This window comes from Apus apus, chromosome 21 (genome assembly GCF_020740795.1).
Source record: "Apus apus isolate bApuApu2 chromosome 21, bApuApu2.pri.cur, whole genome shotgun sequence".
In the NCBI taxonomy this organism is placed as follows: domain Eukaryota; kingdom Metazoa; phylum Chordata; class Aves; order Apodiformes; family Apodidae; genus Apus; species Apus apus.
In genome coordinates this window covers 611,585-637,850 of record NC_067302.1, presented here as the reverse complement: position 1 = coordinate 637,850, position 26,266 = coordinate 611,585, and the positions used below count along the sequence as shown (strand labels likewise).

Here is a 26,266-nt window from a genome sequence, read left to right as displayed (position 1 = left end):
ACTTGACAACCACCTCAGCCAGCAGGGACTCCAGGAACAGCCCGTGTGGGCAGGAGACCAGCCCTGCTCCGTCCCCACCGCCTGCAGCCTCGGACGGGGCTGGCCCTGCTCCCACAGCTCTGCCTCCCTGCCAAGGAGCTGTGCCCTTTGCATCATGCCAGAGGTTCACGCAGCTCTTTCCAAGGGCAGTCATCTTGATCTTTACTTTTTCTTTTTTATTTAAAAAAAATAAAGAAATAAAATAAAATCCTTCTCTGCTTAGAAGTTCTGTTCCCACGTGCAGCTCCAAGAAGTGGGTCTCGTTCTTATCTGCAGGCAGGAGCTGATAGCAAATGAACCCTGGCAGCTCTTCCAGGAGGGTGTGTGCAAGGTGATTTCAGCCATGAAGCCGTCGTGGGTGGGGTGTGATTTATTATTTTTTTCACTCTCCTCCTTCTCCACGGAGATCATTGCACTGATTTGCAGGTTCCCTGTGCCCCCACAGCTCCACGTCCCCTGAGGGAGATACGGCTACAAGCGGGTGCTGTGTCAGAGGGGTGTCCTCTGCAGGGTGGCCCCAGCAAGCTGCTCTCACCCCAGGGTGATGCTGCCATTTTCCTCCCAGCCCCCAGGTGTTGTGCCTGCTGGGGCAGCATGACAGGGGGACAAGGGCTTGGGGACCTGCCACCGCGGTGAGGTGGGACATCCCTGCTGGAGGAGCCAGGCCTTTCACAGTGCTGTCAGCAAGCAGAGCAGGGCAATGCAAGGGAAAGCAGCCTCTAAACCAGCTCTTCTGGAGAGAGGGCTGAAAGGAGAGGCTGTGCTGAGGTGCAGGGGGGACCAGGGCCATGCTCAGCAGAGCTGGAGTTGATCAGGTCCCTGGTTGCCGGACACCCCCTCTCCATTGGCAGGAGATGCCTTTGTGCTCAGTTTATGCATAATAGATCCTCCAAGGAAAGAGATACTGTCACTTGGCTCCAAATACAATTTCAATTAGATGAATAGCAGCATAATCCTATAGAGGCACTCGGCTGGGAACTGCCTATGGGAGACACAAGCCCTCCCCCCCAGGCAGTGAAAGGGCCCCCCCCAACCTGCCTGCAAGGAGGCCTCCAAACCCCCCAGCAGGGACCATCTGCTGCCACAGCCCCTCCTCCTGCAGCCCCAGCCAAGAGACAGCCAGGGCTTCCAGGGCTTCTGCAAACAAAGGCAGTGCAGCAAAGCTGGTGTTTTGAGCCCCCCAGGATTGAGGAAGAGGAGGAAGAGCCCCAGAGCATCCCGGGGAGGCCCCCGTGCTCCCACCCTTTGGGCACGCAGCATCGACAGGAGTGTTCCAGGAGAAGATGGGGAGAGCACATTGTCCTCCTGCACCAGGTGATGCCACCATAGGGTAAAGAGGAGAAAAGAAGGAAGCAACATCACAAGGGACTCACTCCCAACTCTACTCCCTTCTCATCCTGCTCTGCCCCGGGTACCTCCTAGGGCAGGGACTCACTTCTCCTGCCAGCCTGGCCAAAGGGCAGAGCTGCTCCACCATCTGCCAGAGATAAACTCAGCAGCAGTGCAGGTGCAGAGCTGAGCACTCGCTTCCCTCCGAACTTGGGGGGAATTTCCTCTCACACTGAAATCCTCAGAGTTGTTCCCAGTGCCAGAGAGGCGATTTAGGGAAAGTCTTGAGAAACCTTGGTTAGGCAACCAGGAGTTTAAAGCGATTTTCAGCCCACAAGGAAACTGACAACACTTTTGTCAGCAACTGTTACCAAAACCCTCCAGTTCCACTGTTACAGCAACCCCTTCTCAAGCAGGGAGCACCACATTTGTAGGACATCACTCACTGTTCCACAGAAGATGTGCTCCGGTCACAGGAATCAAACAAACCACCAGACCCTTGGCTTTGTGGTGTCCTCCTCTATTGCACAAAGCAGCTCAAGATCCTTCAGAACAAATCCCCCTGGCAGGGCACCCTCCATCTCCCTGCCTTAGGACTGATGGAAGAGCAATTATGGTGCTGCAGCACATGAAGGAACATCATCCAGTCCAAGGGCAGCTTGGCAAGCTCTGCAGGGCAACAGCCAGTCATTTTCTTGCTAAGTCAACAGCTCTGAGCCTGAATACACACAGCTGGGCACAAAGTGACTAGAGATCACATCTGCTGAATAAGAAGTGGTCATTGTTATGCTTTGTCACCCATTTCAGAGCAGATAGCACTCCAAAGCCATTTGGTTTTGCGCTCTGAATAGTTAAAAAGGTCAGGCCCTGAGCATGGGCAGTGGTGTGTTTTCCCAGCCCTGGAACGTGATGTGAATATTCCCAGGTGCCAATATTTGTCCGAACATCCGTTGCCTTCCCAGTCCCACAGCATGAGGGGGGAGAGCTTTGATCTGGGGCCCCGCAGCCAGGGCTGTGCAGCAGCATCAACCCCCAGAGCTGAGCTGGGGGGTCCTGAGGGCTGGGGAGCAGGGCTCAGCCACAGCCTGACCCTGCAACCAGCGCCTTTAATGCACTTGTCATCTGAAATACAGCCAGAGCATGCTGCTCAACCACTGGTTACTGGTTGCCAGTGAAAGGGGAGCTGCTTGCTCCTGCTTTTGTGTCCTGGGACACCAACAGGCACCCCGAGCCTGCCAGGCATGCTCCCCCCACAGAGCAGTTACCAGCCCAGACATCACCCAGGGTTCACCTTTGCTCTCTCTCATATGTTTGTCCAGAGGCTACAGAAATATTGCACAAGACACGTGATAGCCAGGGAAACAGAAATAACTTTTATATTAAACTGCACCAAAGAGGCAGGGGAGGGGGAGGGGCTGGGCAGTCAGTACTTCCCACAGGAGGGGAATGGTTTGGGGAAAACAGGGCAGCCCAGGTATTCTTCTATCAGCAGTTAAAGGTATGTGTTAGGATCTCCAAAGGGACAGACACACACCCTCATGACTCACATACAGCAGGGCTTTGCACTCAGCCTCTGACTTTGACGTCTTATTTGCTCTTTAAACCAAAACAACTTGCTTTCCCATCAGCTCAGCTCTTTCCAACTACCCTGACTTTAAAATTCCTGCTAATTCCCTTTCTCTCCTTTAATGCCTTGTTGTTTCTGAATGATACAGGATTAATTAGGAGAGAAACATGATTTTGCAAAACCAATTGAGATGTGAATGGCAAGAACAATGAACTGTGCTTTGCCTGGTGCAGAACCCATTACAAGATGTTTGCATCTTCCTGCAGATAGAGATACCACCCAGCTGTATTTGTGATGCTAAAAGTGGAGTCACAATGGCTGATAATATTGGAAAAGAAAATTCCTGTAGGCTGAAACCCAGGAGAGCAGGAAAAGGTGGCAGAAAAGTGCGCTGAGTTTTTGTGGCGGAATCATCTCCAGCAGGGCAGGCAAACGCCGCCTCGCGCAGCTTTTGTGTTCACTTTCCACAAACCTGCAGCTGAATGAGTTTCAGTAGCACAAATGTTGGAGGAAAGTGAAGTTCAAAGCTGCATGCATGAGTAACCATGGAAACCGAATTTTAAATTTGCACATGCAAGTATTTGTACCCGAAGTACTTTGTGAGCTCGGCCAATGCGGGAGGAGGGACACGATGGTGTCACCACCAGCCAATCGCGACTTAGAAGCACAGCTTGAATTTCAAACATCACCTACTTAGAGCAAACCTCCATCCACAGAGCAGGGAGAAAAGAAATGTAAAAAAACCTGCCTCAGAATGCCATCTGCTCCTGAATATTCCACAATTAGCAGAGCTGGATTCATTGGATACATTATTCATTGTGGATTATTCGCGCAGATCTAACAGGATAGATAGTGCACCGGGTGTTTAAATATTGTGACAAGGAGCCATTTCAGACACAGAAGGTGTATCTGACTGTCCCCATGTATGAATATGGATGTGCTCCTATCCTTCAGGAATCTCTGGGAACAATAGCTGTGTGGTGCTTGTCCTCTGCACCAAGAAAAAACCTAGAACTCCCTGATAAACTGTTTCTTTTAAAATCCCTTTTCCTGTTCGTTTACCCTCTGCCCCAGCCCCTCCTCCCTCAACTGGACCACTGAAAGCACAAAAATCAGCTGCCATTTTTGCAACAAAGGCACTTGCTCTTGCTGTGGCTTGGATTACAGAAGAGGTTTGGTGAGACAATGTTTTTCCCACCTCCACCCCAGCCTTCCAGAGTGACCCTCGTTAGGCAGTGAAAACAACTGCCCTGCAGTTTGCGGAGTCCACAGCACTGATGGTTTTTAGCCCTTTTGTGGGTTCAGATTTGGTGACATGAAACCAACAGCTCCGTGGCCACTAGCACCAGACTGACCCCAAGCCATGGCAAAGCAGAGACACCCAAAAACTCCTCAAATGAAAGTGATGACCAACAGGCATGGAAAGAAACCGCTTTGGGAGGCTTGGGGGGTGTGAGGCTGGGTATGATGGAGCCAGTGCAACCAGGCTGTGCCAGGATTGCTTAAGAAGAAACAATACAGAGAAAAGGAAAGGGGAAAATTGATAAGAAAAAGGAAAAAAAGAACAGCAACCTAATGAAACAGTCCAAAGTAGCACAGGATGGGGTTATGCAACTTCAGTTTGTCCAGCTCTGTTCACAGACAAACACTCCCTGAAGCAGCATGGACTTGTGCAAGGGCAGATTGTGAAATCCTCAGGCTGCTGCCAGCTGTTGCCCAACCCTGAGCTGAGCTGCAGAGGAGAAGCCAGGATCCTACAACACCACAGCAAGGCATGATGTGCACACAGACCTTCACCGTGGAGTCTGGGCTGAAGTCCCTTCCCAGTGCCTCGCGGGGCCTTAGTGGCCCCAGCATGGCAGTCCTGTCCTCTGGCTGGGCTCTCATCAACCTGATGCAACCATCCTGCACAAAGACACAGGTGAGGACAGACAGGACACCCTTTCTGCTGGTAGTAGCAGCTCTCAGGTTATTATTGATGTGGAAGATGAGCCAGGAGGTCTGCAGGTGTCTTATACAGCACAGAGGTGTAGCCCCAAGTGATTACTTATTTCCTCATTAGGAAAAAAAAAAACAACAAACAAAGCTCCTGCTGAAATGGAAGAAGGTGAGAAACTCCCACCCAAAAATGCTTGTAATGTCCAGGCCTGTGGGTGCTCAAAGCTCACAAGGAAACTGATCTTCCTTGGGGTGCACAGGAACAACTGGTCCCAAAGGTTTCAGGCAGGGGCAAAACTTGGGTCAGTGCACAGACACTGCTTTAGGAGCCTGGGAACCTTGGGCAGGATCTACAGAACCCACACAGGCCAGACAAGGATCTTGAGATACTCTCTTGAAGGCAAGTGTGTAAAACCCACTAATGTGGGGCTCCAGGAGCCAATGTGCTATCTGGAAGTTCCCATGAGAGGACTGTGGGAACTAGGGCTTATTTAGACCATTCTTCATGGATTCCTATGACTGCTGGAAAGGCAATTTCCAGCTGGAAGAGCTACTCGGATACTGGCATGATTGTCCCATGATTGGAGACAGTAAACCCACAGGGGTGTCCTCCCTCGTCTCTGAAGGGTTTGATGTGAACTTGCATGCATTTTCCTGTGGTTGAAGCAGCCTTGTCTGATAGGACCCATCCTACAACCCCCCCAGTGTGTACTTGGGGTTGGATTACTCAAGGAGCATCCAGGATGAGCAGCATCTGTGAGATCTACCTGGGATTCAGTCCTTCCCCAGGGGTAACAAGGCAAAGACTCAGCACATAAAAAAACTCACCCCAGTGAAGCCATCCTGTTCCAGCCCAGACTGAACCAGACAGGGAGACAAATCACCTTTAATATCCTCTGAACTCTTGTAATATGCAAAAAGAGTCTATTTCAATCCAGAACTGATACTTTACTTCTTTAATTGACCTGCAAAGAAAACCTTTGCAAGCCTTGGGAAGAAAAGGGTGAGTGTTGTCTTGGAGAAGGGTTCCCTGGATGCTCTCTCAGATCTTTCACCTGGAGCACATTATGTGCTCTGTGCCTTGGCTTCCCCAGTTGTGAAGGCTTCATTTTCCCCAGAGGATGTCTGCAAATTCACTGGTGCTCATACAGCCCAGGAAACATTTTGGGGGTGGGGGATGCATGAAAGGAAGGTCACAGGAGCTCAGGACCCCCATGAGCTGTTGTGGCACAGGCTGCGAGCTCTGGGTACCAACCGACTTTGCTGTGTGATCCTGGTTCCTCACCCATCCTCCCTGCACAGAGCATTGCTGCACAGTCTGTCTGGGTTGTTCCCTTCAGATAGCACAGACAAGACCACCCCGGGTTTGGGCTGTGTTGACGTGGCCAGACCTCTGGTATTTCAATCACAACCCAACTTGTGCCCCCTGACCCACACATCAACCTGCTACAGGAACTGCTGGGACTGTCCTGTCCCCAGCACGTGCCTTTGGGGACTATCCCTGCCTTTTCACATGTGTTTGTACAGCACCTAGCACAGCGACCTAGTAATTATAAAAGAAACTAAATTACTGCTAAAATTAGGTGCTTATTAACATCGTAGCCTCTGGGCACCACAACACTTAATAGTGCTGCAGTCTAAGAGTAACTCAGGACCCATCATAACCTTCATGAAAAACTGTCCTTAGGGAGAGAGTTTCTGTACAAGATCTTGGTTTTCCATTAGGTCATATTTTACACATAGAAAAAAATACATTTGTCCAAATGCCTAAAGAATCCAGCTCAGTTCAGTGGTTTCGGCTGCAAAATGAAGGTGCCCATTTGTTGCTGCCCAAAACTTAATTTTTGATCATAACCTTTGAGGAGAGTTTTGGGGTGTTAATGCACTTGGACCCAGGACATCTCATGACCATGTAAAGACCAGGTCCCACACTGTGTCCCAGGACACATGGCCACCCCACACACACACCAGTGCAGTAAAATCAGCAGCACAGCCCTGAAGCCAAGCTGTATTTTCCCTTGTCTAGCTCCCTCAGCCTTCCACCTGCTACCAGGATTCCTGGTGGGGTCAGCTCCTTCCACACGGTGCATTTTGGATCATGGCTGGGACAGAGCATGGCCAGAATTCAATTTGCTGCTTAAATCCCACCCAGTTGACTGAGGAAATGAATATGAAAAATGGTCCATGGTAGGACCCCCAGGAAAGGCTGAGAAGCAAGAGGGTAAAGCCAAGTGATTCAGGTGCTACACGGTCAGGCAAGGGACAGGGTGAGCTCGCATGCCATGGGGTGGTGGGACATGGAGGAAGGGCTGTGGGGCACTCCCCAGGTCCCAGAGCTGTCCTCTGCCAGACAGGGCACCCTGGAGAAGACACAGCCATTCTAGCAGGGGCCATATCCCAACCCAGCAGCCTCCTGGAGATGCAGAAACAGGATCCGAGCAGAGCTTGTGGAGACAGGGACAGACCTGAGCATCTTGGCTGAAGGCACCACCCAGGCCAGCTCACTCTGTCCAAGGAGGAGGAAGGATTTGCCTGGCTCTGGGTGAAGAGCCCCGAGGCTGCAGGTGAGCACCAGCCCAGCCAGGCAGCCAGACCCCCTGTGGCACCACAAACCTTCTCCTCTGTTGCTGACGAGTGAGGCTGCCAAGGAAGGACCTGGGGGCTCCTCCCAGCCCTGCCCCTCATGCACCCCCCATGAGCACTGGTATTATCTGTATCAAGCACATTTTAATGTAAATGCTGTAACCATCCCTTTCAGGGGTACAAAGCCACCCAGACTGAGCCTCTGAATGGCAGAGGCACATCTCTCATGTCTCAGCTGCTGGTCCAGCCAAGCAGAAGTGTGGCTCTCTGGTAATGCTGGGAGTCAGAGCGGAGGAGGCAAGCAGGGGCCAAAGCTAATTCAATAACAGAAGAAAAGCCAGGCTCCCAGTATCTGGAGAGCCAAGGAAGGGACAGGCCCCACAGATGGACAAATGGAGTTGGGCAAGGCAGACAGCTCAGCCCCACAACAATGCACCATCTCTGGTTGGCGTGGTGGCCCTGGGACCCACCACAGGGCACCCAAGTGTTGCTGTGGAGGCAGGATCTAGGTTCACAACCCAGGATCTCTGTGAGATCTCCCTGTGAAGACTAACACAGGAAAGCTGAAACAGCTCAGGGAGCAGGGAAGGTGTGTGGAAAGCCAGGAAATGCTGAAGACCCTCACGCAATGTCCTCAGCCTTCTCACATGCTGTGGGACATGAGGGAAAAGAGGACACCACCCTCATTGCACCACACCTGGGACCTTCTTCCTTCATCTTCCCTAAGGTGGGACTCCCTCAGGCTTCCCCTTGTGGGCTGGTCTGTGGACTCTGGTGGCAGACCCAGAAGTTCTGCCTGCACCTGGCATGCAAGGGTCCTTTTCAGGACAGAACAATTTTTTCTGCCAAGGGCAGGCCAAGGAGTGACTCGTTCACTGAGGGAGGTTTCAAAGCATCCAAAAGCTCCTCCCATCCAATGTTAGAGCCTGGTGAGCTGAAGAGGTGGCTCCTCAACAGCACACACCAGGCAGAGAGACTTCCAGCTTTTCTCTGCAGCAGTTTTATATGACAAACCATGTCTTACAGCTTCTTGCATCCCTTGTAGGATGGGTCTTCACAGCCACAGATTCAGAACAACTTCATAAAAGCCCTGAAGGTTTTACCAGAGATGTGGCTTGCTTTGACCTTCCCTTGTGCTCCATCCTGGGCTCAGCAAAGCCTCTGCAGGGACAAGCCACGATCAGCAGTGGGTCCTGCTGTGCATGGGACCCTGTCTGTGTTAAAGGGTCCCAGAGGGAAGGAAGATGAAACTCAGTTTATGCTCCTACAGGTTTGTTCCAGTTGTGAGACACAGCAGAGAAAGCCCCAGGGGGAACTGAAGATCCCTGTGGACGAGGTGTGTATGAGGAGGGTGGGCAGGAGCAATGGAACAATACATGGATTTGCCACTCAGCACCTCATGCACTGGCTGGGGCAGAGCCCTGAAGATGGGAACATGGAACAGACATCTGGGCACACATGGGGTGATCTGTGGCTGCCCAGGGCTCTCACACCATTGTCCTCTGACACCACCAGCTGTGCTCTGCTGATGGGGAGAAGAAACACCAGAGCCTGCCTGGCAAAACCTTTTCCCTCTCTAATCCTCTTTTGTCACACATCCCAGCAGCTCACACAAACCAGCCCATGAGGCTGCCATGAAAAACTGGGCAGGCTTTGGCAGGGCAGGGCAGCACAGCCCAGCTTCCCCAGCATCACTGCAGCACCGAGCGAGCTTGGCAAGAAGGTCAGGATCCATGCAGAAAGCCCAGGGCAGTGTTTCCAGCTGCTTCTCACGTAGAGAAATCCCGGCAGCACATGGCCCTGCTCTTGCTGCCAGCTAAGCCAGGCACTCAGCGTATCAGTCTCCCTCTGCAAAACCAGGCCAAGGGCAGACACATCCTTCCTGTTCATTCCTTCCTTCTGAAAATTCACCATCAGACTGCAGGGTTGCAGTCAGGGGCCATAACCACAGGGACAGCCACGAGCCACGTGCTGGGTTTAGCCCCTGTTAGGGCAGGGTCTGGTGCCTGCCCAGGGCCCCATCCCACCCCGCAGGCTGGGGACTGCAAACCCAGCAAAGCGCAGCTTTGGGTCTGCTCAGCAGCTCTGCCCTGGAATTTGGGCTTTGCAATGAACAATTATGATAATTGCCAGTGACAGTAACAGGCAAAAAACGTTTGTGTCATGGCAACAGAGGAAACAAGCTCCAAGCTGAGCCTGTGTCCCTCAGCCAGCCCTGCCAGCACAGCTCATGCTGCTGCTGCCGTCTCCGACTTCCCTGTGTGCTCCGCTGCACAGACACCAGCCCAACCAGCCTGGGCTGCTTGATCCCAGACCTGTCCCAGCCTGCAGACAGCAGGTATGGGTACTGGATTTCCACTTAGATAGGGACCCTTGCAGTGCCCAGCCCCACAAAAGTACCTCAGTCAGAGCTAACCCTCTATATCCCTCCAATACAGGGAGGCATGAGGCTGCCTCACAGGGAGGAGCTGCTTGGCAAAGTCCACCAGGGGCTTTATTTACTGCCCAATGAGCTCCAGCATCCCTCTAGCTCTGGGCACAACTTTCCAGCCCAAATGCTGGAGGTGGGCTGTGTCCCATCCATCTCAGGCCTTGCAAAAGGCATGAGTTCTGCAAGCAAAGCCCATTCCCTATTATTCTGCAGCCAGGACTCTTACAACAGGTGGGTGGAAGACCCTGCACTGCTGGACCCCACACCAGGCAGGTTGCTCTCTGTGCACCTGCCATTTCCAACCACTCTGCTTCCCCTTCTCCTCACTCCTCCCCATCTTTTGGGTAGCTCAGTCTTGGCTGATGTGACTTCCCACCAATTTCCCATGTAAAAAAACCCAAGGATTGTACCTGGGCTGAGCCCAGAGAAGTAAAACTCCAGCTCCACAGGACAGTGGTTCAGCAGTTTATACCCAAGGTTATAACTGAAGCTGCACTTGCACAGTTTGGGTGCTGCCATCTGCTCGTGAACACCAAACCACAAAGTGTCAGTGTACAAGGCAGGGAGAGGACACCTGCCCAGTTCCTGCCCCATAACCTCCCCCCTCCTGCCATCAGCTGCCCGTGGTGCTCTGGGACGTGGCTCTGCAGGGCTTGCACATCCTGGGGGAATGGACCAGCTTCCTCCTCCCTCTCCATCAGCAGCATCGTGCTGTGCTGTGCCCTGGGTGGAGTTAGGTCTGTGTGGTCAGTTAGAGATGAGCGAGCTGGACTGTCCTCACAGGACACACTCTGAAGACAAGGATGTTGTGCAAGAGCCAAAGGACCTCATGACATGACCTGCAGTACCTTTTCTGCCAGCCACGATGCACCAGAAGGAAGCAGCACAGGTTGGCTCGAAGATCCCAGGCTGACAGGCAGACTCACAGACACCAAATATTTTCCTTTTTTTCCATCTTCCATTTAATTTGTAAATGTTGGACCAGTAGCACTGCAGCCTGCTGCTGTTAACCACCACGAGCTCCTGCAGCCCTGGGGAGTTTCCAAAGAGCAAGTGAAGCTCATGCTGGGCCAAGTGTTTAGAAAGGGAAGGAAAAATGACTCAGATGCACTTGCAGGCTCATCTGTCTGGCTTTGATGCCAGGTGAAGCAGCAATTCTGTTAGTGAGGAATTAAAATAGAACAATATAATTAAGACCAATTACATGGTTTCATGGAAAGCAAATTTGTCAGACTAGCATGGTGCTTTTTGAGGAGATTAAAAGGTTGGGTGATAACAGAAAAGTGCTTCTAGGTAAATTTCTGACAGAGGTGTCTGAGTTGGTGCCACAGAACCACTCTGAGGGATCCAGTGCACAAACCTCTTCACACACAGTGAACGGGTGAACTCAAACCCAGAAGTAGCCACTTTGCAGTTTTCCTGGCCAGGTCTCAGCTTTTCACACTTGCTACCAGTTTCCTGGAATAAGCAGAGCAGCTAGAGTGGTTTCCAGGAGCAGTGCAGGGCACTGCACAGTCTCAGCCTCCGCTCGCCCTGAGGCCGGGACAAAGTGCCCAGCACTGGGCTCCTCTGTGACACCCACATCTGCAGGGTGCAGCAGTAAAGCTGCTCTCTGGGCTCTCAGGGAGCACAGACCAGCCCACCTTTCATCAGGACACAGACCCTTGTTGCAGCAGCTGAGAGGAGACTGTTGAGCCTTGAATGGGGAACATGGCTGGGAGGCAAACCCCAAATAGCTGGTCAGGATGACCTGCTTGGCCCCTGACCTGTCTTGGTCTGGGCTGTGGCCACAGTACTGTAAGGAGTTTTGGGTGAGAGTGGCACCAACCCTCCTGAATGACTTGGGACCATCACTGAAGTGCTCCAGGGCAGCCCAGTGACTGTATGATGGGCCCTTGGCTCTTCAGACAGATCTCAGCAAGGCTCAGAGGCTTCTTGAGGGGCTGGAGTGGGAGGGTCTAGTGTTTCCAGTGTATTCAGGTGTTAGATCCAGCATATAATGCTTTTTCTGAAACCTGACTGAAAGGCCTCTGAGGCTACATGGAAGAGATGAGTGGAGCAAGAAGAGACAGGCTGTGTGCCAGGTTTAGGAGGCACAGAAGTGTTAGCTGGGAGGAAGCTCTGGGGGGGGTCCCAGCCCCCCATTTCACTACAGACTATTGCCAACAACAGATGATGCCAGAGCTGGCTTTGCCTAATGAAACATTTGGAAACTCCTGGGTATCTTCTGCAACAGGAGTGCAGAGACAAAGCAGTGAGGAAGCACCAGCCAACATTCCTGCAGAGACAAACTGCTAAAGGAACAGTTTCTGGAGCAGCTCCCCCTTCACTCCTGGTCTGTAGCACCCTGTGGCAGGGCACTGGGGTATTGGTGCCTCATGGTGCTGGAGATGTCTCTGGGCAGTGAGGCAGAGCCTTGCTGTGTCAGGAGCTGTGTAGCCACTGTGGACACTCTGGTGAGCTCCCTGGTGAAGCACACATGTATTTGGACAGATGAAGACACCACAGAAATCACTGGACACTGCTGATGTGCTGATAGGTGTTGAGCTCAGCCTTACTCATGCTGAAGGTTTCCCCTGGCAGCAGGACAAAGCAGAACAGGAAAGGAGGGTTTGGCAGAGGCAACAGGATGTTTACCTCCCAGCACAGCCGAAAGCCCAAAGCCTGAGGTAGCTGAAAGGAAGCAATGCATGAATGAGCAGTGGGGCAGAGTCTCCATTAGGCAAGTGCAAGGAAAACAGCCTGTGGAAGGCCCTGAAGGTGCCTGGCAGAGGAGGGATGGAGGTGTAAGCAGGGATGTGGAAGAGGAAAGACACAGGAAAGCAGCAGGACAGCAGTGACCTGGGCAGGTGATGCTGGCCAGGGGAAGGGATGCAGTGGCTGAGGTAACCCAGGCACATGGCAAGGAGGCCACGGGTCAGTGTGCTGTTGTACGTGGGCAGCAGCAGAAGGGCTGTGCCACTGGGATGTTTGACACAAAGAACCTACAAATAAGCTCATGCCTGGACATGGGGGCTCAGGAAGAGAGCTGGGACAATACTGGCTTCCAGGGCACAACAGACAGTACCAAGCCAGACCCTGTGACTGAGGGTACCCAAGATAGTGGAGACTGGGCTGGACCTGGCAGCTGATCACTCCAAGTGTCTAGTCAGGGCCACTGGGACAGATTCAGTTTTGTCCCAGTGAGAGAAGGAAATCAGCACATTGCATCCCCATTAATTGCTCACAGCTAATGAGCCTCATAGGGTGAGAGCATGAGGTCCATCTAGTCAGAGGTCCCTCTCCCATCCATATCTCACAACCATGGAGGGACAGGAGCAAGAGGAGGCTGAGGCCAGTTGATGTCTGTCAGCCCTTTGCCAAGGCAGCAGGAACTGGTGCAAGAAAGGCATCATTCCAGGACGTGTCTTGAGTCCAACTGAACCACTCCAGGGCAGTCCCTTGCCACCTATCACTGCAGTGTGCTCGTGTCAGCCCCACCAAGGCACACAAGGGCACACCAGGGACTGTGTCCTCCTGTATTCCCAGCACCTTTCCTGCTTCCTGATCCAGACTCAGCTCAGGTGCAGCCACCTGCAGAAGCCACAAGCTGCAGGACCCTGCTCGTGGCCAGGGAGGTGCCTCCTCCCCTGCCCTGGGCCACTCAGCATCTCTCAGGCACAGCTGTGGGTCAGGCTGGGGTAGCAGAGGTGGTTCAGAAGTTTGGGCCATGCAGGGAGAGGGACTCTGGGCACAGGCACCTGTAGAGCTGCAGAGTGCTGCTCCCTTTCTGACACTGGCAGAAGGGATGCTGTGAGACACAGGCTGATTTCACAGCAGGATCCAGCATGTTCCTGTCCCAAAAAAGAGAGAGAAGACATCTCCAGGAGTACAAACTTTTACTTCAGCCCAAAATTTTCCCCCCCCCAACACCAATGGAGCACAAGACATTGCTAAAACCCCAGACAATCCTAAATACCTTTGGGTTTTCCCTTGTCAGGAGTTAGCAGTGATTCCCAGGGCAGGAACCGAGTCACAGGGGCTGGCAGCCCAGGTGCTGGATGCTGCTTGCACTTCCAGCTCTCACTTCGTGCCACATCCTTTAGCCAAGGAGCCCCTGCACAGCAGGCACTTCTTCCTGGGATTTCCAGCTGGCAAAGGGAGGAGGGGACAGACAGGCAAGCAGACTCTTCCCTATCACACCCTGTACCATGTGGGTGGTAACCGGAGATTCTCCTTGCACTGACAAAGGGAAAGGAACGTTACTCTCGGTGGGATTTTCAGCAGTTTCAGCAGCCACGTGTTGCTCTCACAAGTGACTGTGTCCCCTGGCATTAGGGCCCTGGCTCTGATACACGTTCCTGCCTTCACCTCGTGTTGCTGGGACCAGGGCTGTGGAGCAGCCCCACATCCCACAGCAACCCTGAGAAGCAGCATCCAGCTCCTGCTCTCTGGAGCACCTGGAGTGGCTTTCACCCACCCCCTTGTCCCTAGAGGTGTGTTTCCTGGGAGGTGTTACACAGGGCTCCTTTTATAGCCCAAGTAAGTCATTTCTCATTACAGTATATGTTTATATGCACTTATAATTACATGCTCAGCACATAACTGTGCACAGAGCTCCAAAGCTGCTGCAGCAAGGACACCCAGGTGCCCCACAAGCCAAGGCAGTGTCTGACCCCAAGCCACCCTTGGTACAGCACAGAAGCACGTGTGCAGTGAGGAGCTTCAGTAGCTCACAGGGCTCAGGGAGATGCATATAACACCTCCCTGCTGTACCCAGAAGTGTTGTGGAGGTGCAAACACAGCCACAAAGGTCCAGGTTTGGTTCTTCTGCCTTGAGCATAAGCCAATGGTACCACCAGCAGCCCAACATCAGCAGCACAACTGGAGGTTGCAAGGCACAGTCCTTGCTGCAAGCAGCTGTGGGAGCTGAGCTCTCAGCCTTTCCTTTGGCCTAACCATGACAGATGACCATGCACCACCCCATGGGTCACTTTCACCCTCCACAGACCTCCACCAGCAGAACACTGCTCAACCCCCACCCACAGCAGCCCAGCAGGGCACATAAATGGGGGTTACCAAGAAAAGACTCTTTCCCAACTCAGTGTCTCCAGCACTTTCTGGAAATGTCTCTTTCCTTTCTGGGCCATCCCTAAGAACTTTGCTTCAGGGGCACAGCTCAGGATTCAGCTCCAGTGTCATGATCTTGCTCAGCAATGAGCTGATTGTTCACTTCTGTGAACAGGTCCCTAATCCAGGTGTCTGTGCAGACAGTTTTACACACTCACAGTCACACACACATACAGACACAGACACAGACACAGAGCCAGACACAGACACAGAGCTGTTTGTACCAAGCCAGCAAAAATCATGCCATGACTTAGCTGGTTCTGCCAGCTGAAACACCAGCAAAGCAGAGCAGTGAATTGCTTCTGAGCTGCAGGGCTCTACTGACTCTCCCAGAGTAACTTTTAGTACCTCCAACCACATAACGAGTAAAAGCCTTGAGCTGGAAATGCAAATAGACATATAATTTATATTTAATAAGGCAGTTAATGTACTGTGTGTCCAGTAAAGTACCACCCAACTCCTATCACCCATTTATTGAGGTTACTCCACATCATGAATTCCAAATGAGTGATAATGGTTGTATTTGGAATGATATTAATTATAATACATGTGAAGCCAGGGAGATGAGGGGTTAGCAGATGCTGCCCTTGCTGTGCAGACATGGCAGCAGGCAGGCCCATCAGCATTTTGGAAACTGTATGTAATTGCCATCAGCTCCAAATGAATTAATTAATGGACTCCCCTTGCACCTTGGAAGAGGAGACCTGCTTTCAGGCACTGAAGCAACCAATGTTGTGTACAAGTGACTGATGTAAAGGAAAGACTTGAAGGGAAACATTTTCTTCAGTGTTTTGAAGTCTCCTCCCTTAGGTTGGTTGCAGTTTGGAGGAGAAAACCTGTGATTTCAGATACCCTGGAAGCAAAAATGTTTAAAGAAACCTCTGTTAAATTAAGTCCTAAGGGGAACCAGGAAATACCAAATTCAAACTGCAAAGAAAGGTTTATTTTGAGTGCTACCAAAAAGCTTAGAAATAAAACAGATATTAATTTCAAAAGAAAGCACAATATGATAAATATAGTTTATTGAACTCTTTGTTTCAATAGGAGATTTAATTTTCATTACTTAGTAGATACATTTTGGGGAGAAGTGCCAAGAAGTGCCTCAATTCCTTTTAAGATCTTCTCTCGATGTTCCTCTAGCTCAGTAATTTGCTTTCATACACACAGACTGAGCCTGTATCACTACTTTTTGTAATTAAACAGGATTTCATACCAACTGCTTTTGTCTTTGTCTCCTGCACTTTTGTCTGCAGCTGGCAGCTCCTGCAGCCACTCACCCACACGTGCAATTCACGTGCCTGGGGAGGCACCTGCACCTCACTCATCTTCACATGCATCTTCCTGGCCAGCCAAAGGGTGGGGAAGATCCTCAGCCTGAGCAGAAATGAGGTGAGGAATACTTTAGGATGGCTGACAGGCTTCCTGTAGCTTTACTGATGGCTACCTGGGATCTGGAAAGCCCAGGAAGGTTTTGCAGTTGATCAGCTCAGGGATTTTAACTCAGGGCACAGAAAGGACTTCAGAGAATCCCAGAGTTGTTAGCAGGGATGTCTGGGGGTCTTTAGTCCAACCTGCTATCACCAACACCATGGCTTCGTCTGGTCAAGCCTTGAAAATCTCCAGGAACAGAGATTCCCCCTCACATCTGGTGTCCCAGACAGCCCCACTCTCCCAGCTCATCCCACCCTGCAGCTTTTGGTCAATGTCCCTTGTTACATCAACTGGCACAACCAAGAGGAGACTGAAAGGCAGGTAACCTTCTAGCAGACTGTGTGTAAATGTTAAGAGTAAAACAAATAGAGCCCAGAGGAAGAGTGTGACCCAGGAGGAGCACACAGAGGAGCACACAGAGGAGGGCTTGGTTCTCAGCTCTGTCTCACCCTCTTCTCCAGGAGGTGGGTTTTCCCAGCCACACACTGTTGCCTCCTCACATGGGCTTGGTCAACATGCATTCTGTTGGGTAAGGACCAAGACTTATCAGGCATCTCTGAGCTCTTCTGGCCCAAAAGCAGAAAGCTGAAGAAGAGATAAAGTGTCCTAGTGTCATCAGTCCCTTGGAAAGGGAAAGACTTGCAGACTCTGTCTTGAAGATCAAGTGCTCCCTGACAGGCTGACAAGGTGCCCCCACAGCACCCACCCCAGGTTGGTTGCTGCTCTGTGCTCTGCCCCATGGATGGGCAGCAGGACTTAGAGCTGGACTGGGCTGGCTTTGCTTGCAGGGTGTTGGTTGCTCAAGTCTGTGAAACTCACTTTTAAGCACAAAAACAGCACAACAACAACAACAGCAAACAGAAAAAACCCAACAACAAACACAAAACTAAACAAAACAAACAAAAACAAAAAATACACACAAAAAAAACCCAACAAAACAAAAAAAAACCCAAAACCACAAAAAAAAAAACAACAACAAAAAAAACAAGACCAAAAAAAGGGTGGGGGAAGGAAAGGGGTGACTTCCAGACAGGCAGTAACTGCCATCTGTCTCCTGGTGGCTCAAGTGACACTGACACTCCCACTGCAACCAAGCCCCAGGCTCAGCCTGTGACCCCAGCACAGCAGGCAAGGGATCCCCTGTCCACCCTCCTCTCTTCCCCACACCCACGACAAGTTTTTGAGCCAGGACAGAAAAATAAATCAGGCAGATCCTTGCTGCCCTTCTGGCAGGAACTGTGCCCAGGGCAGTGGTGGCCGTGGCAGTGCTGAACTCTGGAGACTGTGCTGCGTGACTTCTCAGCAGGCTGGGATCCCCTGGGATCCACCTGTTTCCCTCTCAATAGCAGCTCCTGGAAAACAAAGGAGGTGAGCAGCAGGCAGCCCAGCACCCCCAGCACACCTGGGAGCCTCCCGGGCTGGGAGAGCAGGGAGCAAAAGGGAGATGTGCAGGACAGACGTGCTGCTGGTGATCGGCCCTGCAGAGGCTGCCACAAAGAGGGAGGCTGCAATCCAGCCTTCCTGGGAGCACAGATGTCTCTAGATGACACCACCACTCCCCAGAAATAGGTATGTCCCACTTCGGTCCCCGAGGACACGGTGGGGAAGTCCCCATGCAATGGGTGCAAGAGGAAAAGCCCTGAGGTTCCTGTTTTCCCTGGGCTCCCAGCAGTTTTGGCTCCAGGAGAGCGAGACTCAGCTGGGTGCTGGAAGGTGTGACCTTGCCCTGTACCCTGAGCTCCTGTGGCTCAGCAGAGCAGGCCCTGGGGAGCTCAGCACCTCGTGGTGCTGCCATGAGAGGGCAAAGGAGCAGCCCTGGCAGGCATGGAGGCATCACCCCCCAGTGCCAGCTCAGCAGTGGGGGGTCCACACCCCCCTTCCTGGAGCCCCAAGCCCACCATGGGGAGCCAGTAGCACAGGTCAGCACGTACCTACCTCCCCATGAACATCTTCCTGTTTCCAGCTGCACCATCCAGGCCACTGCTCTCCACCCAACACATGATGGGACCTCAGCAACCTGGCCAACCTGGAGCTGAGTTGCTCATCTCCTCAACCTGCCTCCTGGGAACAGGGTTGCAGAAGGAGTCACCAGCCATACACAGAGCTGTGGCAGTGACATGAGGGGGTGAAGGAGTCGGGCATCTCCTGCTTGCCAAGGGACCAGCAGGACAATCCTCTGAGGTTCCACAACATGCTTGGGCCCTTCCCACCCCACCAGCACTGGCCATGGTGAGGCACCCTGCATCTTCTGGGCATCTTCCCTCAGGGCACCCAGAAGTCCAAGGCAGCAGGAGGTGGGCAGGTCCCACCAGCCCAGCTGCAAAGTAGCAAAACCCTTTTGGTGCTGGTACCTTCTTGAGCAGCCTGAGAGTCACTCATGGCTCAGCACGGCCTGGGGGAGAGATGGGGCTGCCAACACAGCACCACCAACCCCTGCTCCATCTTTGGGTCTGACCACACACGGGGTCTTTCTAAGCCTCTGAGCCCAGCGGCAGGTGAGGGCTTTGGCCTGCAAGCATTCCCTTTTCATTTCCTATTAGGAGACACAGAATTACAATGTTTGCAGATGTGATTTCCCCAGGGCACCCTCAGGCAAAGGAAGGCAGAAAATCCCCCCCTGTTCAGCAGTTAGTGCTGGTCACTGGGTACCCAGCATGGGTAGATGCCTCACAAGTGCAGCACCAGCCAGCCTGGCCCCTGTCACCCTCACCCTCCACCAGCAAGGCTGAAGCAGCCTGACAGTGGCTGCTGACACCCTGGTCCTGCTAGATGAACCCACCAGAGAAACGACACCAGGTTTCACACTATATCCTCTCTGCTGCCCTCAGGGACGGCCCTGCTACTTGGTATTGACTCAGAGATGAGAGAAGGGCTGGACATGCATCTGTCTCAGAAGGGTGGGCAAAATAAACAGCAAGAATGGTGCAGGGCAAGCCAGGACTGCCAGGGCACGGGGCACAGTGCCAGGGCAGCACTGCTCTCCCTTGCTGGCTGCAGCAGGTTGGTGCTTCTGACCAGAGAAGACACCGTGCAGAGCTGCTGCACAGGGACCTCCCAGAGCACCCCAAGAGCTTGGGCTGAGAAGCCTGGTGGGCCCTGGTGCATTGCACACAGAGCCCCTGTATCATCCCCCCCAGCTCCTGCTCACGGGTTTGCTGCCCACCAGCATCTTTCCACCTGTGCCAACACCCTGTACCCCAGAGGGGCTCCTTCTGACCTCTGCAGCTACCCCTGACACTGCAGTCACCTCGGGTGACACCTTTAGTGACTCCCAGCCATGCCATGCCCCCCTTTGTGCCTGCCCTGGCTGTGTCTCCAGTGCTTTGCAGGAGGGTGACACGAGTCAGGCAATGGGAACCAGGGGTCAGGTGGGCAGGGAGAGCACCAGTACCTGGAGGCCTTTGAGACAAAACAATCACAGGGTGCAAAAGGCCCTAGAAAGGCCCTGGAGTGTTTATTATCATAGGAAAACACTTGGTCTCAGCCCACTGTCCATGGGAGGGACGGAGACAGGAATTACTGCAGGTGGGGCTGGGAGGTGTGGGGCTGCCTCCACCCCAGCCCTGCAGGAGCCACCATCCTGTCCTGGGTCTGGAGAAACACTCTGGAACAACCTGGCCCTGCTGTGTTTAATGTGGCTAATGATTAGCTGAAGAGGACGTGGCCAACCAAGGGCACAGGGTGAACACAGCCCTCCTGCCTTTGCTTACACAGCACACACAGCTGGGCCAGTCCCACAGCCAACACCCCGAGAGCCTCAGCAAGGAGGAAATGCCAGTTTGGGAGCAGCGTCCAAGGGCTTGGGCTGGGAGCAACACAGCTCTGCTTGAAACCTCCCCAGGCAAGAGCTGGCCCCAGTGAACACAGTTGGGTCTCTCTGCAGGGAGGTTTTCTCATCCAAAGATAAACCCAAGGAACTGGGATCTCACTCTTTGCCCTTGTGCCATCCACCAGAAATGGAGTCAGGAGTTAATGTGAAGCTCTGGGGTCACAAAAAAGGCCTTCTTGTGTGTCTCACAGTTGGAGATCCCACAAGGTTTGCTACAACATGCTCTTACCTGCCCAGAGAGCAGGTGCTTTCTGCTCCAGGGCCAGCTGCAGCAGTTTTACAGCAAACTCCTTCCTCTCACTCTCCAGTTCAGCCTCTCACATCCCCAGGATCCTGCCTGAAGTCTGCACATGGCTTCTGTGATGAAGAACAGAAGGTGTTTTATCAGGGTATGATCCCATCTCTACAATGAGAGGGCTTCAAAACTCTGAGAAAACAGTGAGCGTGGCCATGGCTGAAGAAACCCCTGCCTGCCTGAGAAACACCCCTCCTAGAACCTCATCCCAAGCCACCCTCTGACCAAAAGCTGAAGGCATCAGGTTCTGTGCTTCCTCCAAACCTGTCAGCAAAACATCAGGTCCAAGACACTGAAGGGATGGAGAGGCTGCCTGGCCTGAAGGCACACGTGCTGAACAAGGTGGAATCAAAGGGCCAGACAACACTGGTCCAAGCTCTGTCCAAGCCCTGCACAAACACGAGACCACCAGCCCTGAGACCCTGCCTGCCCCCCCTGCTCAGCTCCCTGGGCCCCAGCACCAGTCTCAGCTGCTCCTGAGGACCAGCTCATGGCTCTGCCCCCCACAGGGTCCAGCACTGTGGACCTGCTGTGCTGGCACATTGCCTGCCTGGAGCTCTGCGTGTCCTGTCTGTGGCACTGGAGAAGAAGAGGGTTGGAGGTTTGGAGTTGCCAGTTTTGGAGACTGAACACAGGACACATCCTCTGACAGGTACTCATCTCTCTTAATGTGAAGATTTTAACACTGGGACTGGCACCCAGGCATGGGGTGGAATCTCCATCTTTGGAGAATTTCAGAACTTGAATGGACTGGCCCTAAGAAACCTCCTGCAGATTTTAAGCCATCTCTGCACAGAGCAGTAGGCTGGACCAGAGACCTGCAGAGGTCCATCCCAAAGTAATCTTTTCTGTGATTCTTTCAGCCCCTGAACTGTTGCTGTTTGCTGGCCAGGGAAAAGAAATGGAGCCATCCATGGGTGCTGGTCTAAGGCAAGTGTGAGGGAATCCAAGGACTGGGTTTGACTGGTTCAAAGTACAGGTGGGTTTTGCTTTGCAGGTCACTGGGAAGGCTGAGGCTTCACGTGTCTCTCGTGTATCACTCCCACTCAAATTAATATTATTCTTTGTGTGAAGAGGAAACCACTTAAAATGGCTCTCACAAGAGCTTCTCATCAGCCTGAGGGAGCAGAGAACAGAATATGAACCGATCTTAGCTAAATGAAGTTCACTTCAATTGTCAATTAGGGGGTTCAAAGCCAGTTAATTATTGCACTTCAGCTTTACCTGCCTGTACACAGATCCAAAGAGACACCTTCCATCCACTTTCCCTGTGCAGGAATTTAACAACCTTACTCAGCCCACGTGAGATTTGAAGACCTTGGTGAACCTCACCTAAGCCCAGATCCAAAATCTTCTTCTGATTCAGCAGACCCAGAATAATTTCCAGGATTTCATTAGCTCTTTGCTCCACCCCCAGCAGCCAGCACCTGCTGAAAAGGCTGAGAATCAGCAGCAAATCCCAGTTCTAGTTACCTTATACATTTTCATGTGTTCCTGAGTTTCCAAAGGCCATCATTTGGAGAACATCGAGTCTTGTTTCATGGCAATCCCTCTCTTCCCAGAGGTGGGAAGTGCTTCTTGACCCTGTTTCTCCTGCCAGATCTTGATGGTGTCTCCAGGAAATCATCCATCAGGACCATCCTTTCAAGTAGCACTGGCAGAGCAAAGATGAGCTGTCTTTGGGTGTGAATACACACAGGTCTGGCTGCAGCTCAGATACAAACAGGCTTCTGCTTCCACTCTGCAATGCTCAGCCTGCCTGCAAACTGCTTGCCTGGGGCCTGGGCCTCTGTCTCGTTCTCTCTTTCCTTCCTTCCTACAAATTCTTCCTTCTACAAATTCTTAAGCTCCTTCTTTCATTTATTCTTTCCCTTCCCCCTTTCCTCTCTTCCTTCCTCCCTTCCTTCCTCTTTTCCTCTCTCCCTCCCTTCCTCTCTTTCTCCCTCTCTTTTCCTCTTGCCTCCTTGCCTTCTTTTTCTTTCCTTCTTTCTTTCCTCCTTTTCCTCTGCATTCATTTCCATGAAAAAGGTGTCTGATCACAATCCTCCCGGGGACTCACACCCCAAGGCTGCTGCTCACTTACAGACTGGCAGATTGAGGCAGATAAATAAGAAATTTGTATATTGACTCTGTTTCTGTAGCTCGTGTGCAAGGCCTGGCCAGGAGCAAAGGAGGATCTGACCCACATAAATAATAACGAGCAGCATTTTTAAAGTAAATCATCTGGAAAATTCACAGACTATTCCATCCTATTGTGTCACCAGAGGGTCATAAATAATTCAGTCTTGCTCAAATATTTATGGAAATCAATTTAGCCCTCAGTCCAACATCACCTCCCTGAGAAAACAGTTTCCTTCCTTATCTCAAGTGCAAACCAACTGCCCTCCATCCCACCAGCCTCCCCGGGACTGAGGGCACCTGTAGCCTCCCAGGAACATTCCCAGGCACCAGCCCAGCTGAGCAAGTCCCCAGACAGCTCTGGGGCCACAGTGACCACCAGGCAGATGAAGCTGCACGTGCTTCCTCAGTAAAGGAGCAGGTCCAGCAGCTGTCCCCCTTCTGATGTGACCACCCTGAGTAGCAGGATGGGGCACCTGCTCTGGCCCAGGGCAGTTCCAGCTCCAGAGCTGAGGGACAGTGCTTAGCAAAGCTCTTGGCACACAGAGAGCAGCTCCTGTCCAGGTGACAACCAGTGCTTGCAGCAATGATCCCTGCACAGCAGAGAGAGGCTGCCAGATGAATTAAAGGTCAGAAAAGAAACTCCCCCAGGAAGAGCAGCCCTGGGGAGCTCCCAGCACCCACTCCCAGGGAGAAGTCCACAGCTCTGCTTGCCCATTGAGGAGCAGCTGCTGTGTCACCCGGGCCATGACCTGGCACTTGCAACTTGCTTCCTTGCTCCTCTCTGGCTGACACGTGGCAAGGATTCCCCAGACCTCTCTTCCCAAAAGCAGACTGGCCACATGAGCTTCTCACCGTGACCAGCACCCACAAGGATTTCCACCCACGTGGTGAATCCTCCAGGCTCCTGGCCCTGAGCACTTCATTGATCCCTCTGGGATCTCAGCATCTCCATGTCCTACTCCTGCCTCTTGATGAGAAACCTGCTTCATGGGAGCTGTGAATCTCTTCCAGCACTTTCACTGCAAAGAAAGGAACAGGACAAATCCCCATGGTAGAAAAGCTGTCCCCTTTTGCACATTGTCCAGAGGTGCAATAGGTTCAGACCATGACTTCACCACCACACAGCTCAAGATCAAACCAGCTCCCAGCCCAGCCACCAGCACAGATACTGGGGGGCAGCCATTTCCAGCCATGGAGAAGCTCTTCCAGCCCCAGTGTTCCCTGCACCTCCTGTGAGCATCAGCTCCTGGTAGGTCTCTTACCTGACCTGTCCCCAAATTTCTGGACCCATTTCTCTCCTCTAGTGCACTTTGCCTGGAAAAACATGCAGAGCTGTGCAGAGCCACAACACAGATGGGTTCCCAAGCCACCATGGACCATGGCAGATCCATCTCCTCATGTAGAGTCCCATGTCTGTCCCTGGACTGTGTGCCACTTGGGGACCTGAGGTGGCAAGGCCATGCTGCAGTGAACAGGAACCATTTATGGCAGTCTGGGAGAGATCATCCTCCTGTGCTTCCACCACTGGAATATTTCTGCACCAAAAGCACCAGCCTACAAGCTTTGGCTTGAGCATCCTTTGGCTGGGAGCACCCAGGACAGGAACCAAGCCTGGTGGGAAGAGCTCAGGGCACACTTCCCAGTGTATGGCCAGGGTCATTGACAGCCACGGAGGTAAAACATAGATATTAGCTGGAGGTCATATCTGTATTCAAGGTGCTTCAGCTCCCCTGGTTCTTCAAGGTAAGAAGCTCACTGCATTGCAGGATGAGGCTGAGAGAAGTTGTGACTGGAACCTGAGGGGCTGTAGGACTTGGTATCATTGATGGCCAAGCTCTGCACCCTCCAAGCTGCAAGAACAGCAAAGGCATACAACCCAGAGTGTGAGGAGGTTGAGAGCTGCTCCAGCTCCAAAACTGGGCAAGAAAGGTCACAGCTTTTCTCCCACCCAGGCCTCCACCAAACATGCTGCATCTTGAGCTTCCTCTGAGTTTCCAAGTTAGGGAAGGGCTGGTGTGTCCCATCCAGACCATGTACCATCACAGGGACCCACATTTCTGACCTCATCTGCAACTAGAGCTGTCCTAGAGAAATGTTTTGCAGATCTTTCTCAGGCCAAGGATGCCTCTCCAGGGAGCACTGAAGTGAAGACACACTCCTCAGAACTAGCCTAAGAGATCTTCTTCCAAAGCTCCTCTGCTTTCTCCTGGCCTCCCATTTATAGCAAGAGAAAAGGTACAACTGCACAACAAGCAAGAGGCCCGAGATCCCATTGCTGGATGTTCTGAACAGGGTGCTCTGGCTGGCTCTGGTAGGACACATCCCTCCAGAAGCCCCATGTCTGTCATAAAGGCAGAGGACCCAGAGAGGTGTAAAATCCATTAACAGTCCAGGCACTAGAAATTCAAGCTTTCTACTGTAATACATATCACCATCCCACCCTGCTGGCAACCAACCAGCATAGAGGAAACAGGAGAAGACATCAGGCCCAAGCACTCATGCATGATGCATCATCACCCAGCAATGTCAGACTCCAGCACCAGCTCTGCTCTTCACAGCCTTTGGAGGTCTCTGCAATTCTCCACTTCATTAGAATTTGAACAGACAAAATCAGCTCTTAGCACTGACCCACTGACCCAGATCAGAAATCAAGAAGCAGCAGAGGCTCTTGGCTTGTGCTGAGCAAGAAGCTACAGGACAAGAAGATGCTCTAGCCGAAGAATCACAGGCTCTTCAGGCAGGTGGGAGCCCTGTCACTGCTTGGCAGAGGACAGCAAAACTCACCTTGCAGTAATGGTCCATGATGGAGACCCCACAGAACCAGTAGGTGTTCAGTATGATCCATGCAGCAAAATGGGAACTCCAAACAGCACCATCCTGAAGGACAGAGCCAGGTGGGGTGACTAGTCCCTGGGAACACTTGCACCTGCAAGGCCTTCTCCAGGTAAACAGGGAGGAGATGGGAGCCCGTGCAAAGCTGGACTCACCTGCACCTTCAGACATGATGGGGCCAGGATTCTTAGCTCAAACTGCCAAGCTTAAGAAAACAAAGGCTGGAGAAATTACCACCAAGGTGGAATAAAATTGTACCAGTCTCTACCATGTCTTCTGTACGTAAAAGTAAAACCCAGAACAGTAAAACACCAAATAAAACTGAGGTGCTGGAGTGCCAGAGACAAGGTATGCAGAGCTTCACATCTGCTTGCCAAGGGCTTGTCCTAGGGCACAAGGCTGGTAACTCCCTGCTGCCCTTCCCCCAGATGTGACAGCCATGCTGGGGCACCCTCAAGGCCCAGGCACATCTCATGGCTGCACGTCTGGAGATGCCACCAGCTGGAGCACCACTGTCAGGGACAGTGTCAGCAGGGACACCTGCCAAAGTTTGCAAGTGCAAAACCTTTACTTCAAGTGACCATCCCCAAGGAGCCACCCCTCTTGTCTCTGAGCTAACTGTGTTCCCTGCCAGGGCTTCTGAAGAGCAGACAGCTTCAGTGGTGAAAGGAGAAAGGGCCAGTGGAGCTGCCCAGAGCTACCAGACCTGCCCAGGAGAGCAGCAGCACAGCCCTGCTCTGCACACCCCGAGCCCTTTGGCAG

General features: G+C 52.4%; 1 long non-coding RNA gene across 1 annotated transcript; it reads right to left on the bottom strand.

Moving 5' to 3' along the window:
* Positions 1-15,983: 15,983 nt before the first annotated feature.
* LOC127393217 (uncharacterized) lies at positions 15,984-18,079 on the bottom strand. Its single transcript, XR_007891405.1, has 2 exons — positions 17,595-18,079; positions 15,984-17,012 (listed from the first exon to the last, which is right to left on the bottom strand). It is a non-coding gene; the product is annotated as an uncharacterized LOC127393217 (long non-coding RNA).
* Between the last annotated feature and the right edge of the window lie 8,187 nt (positions 18,080-26,266).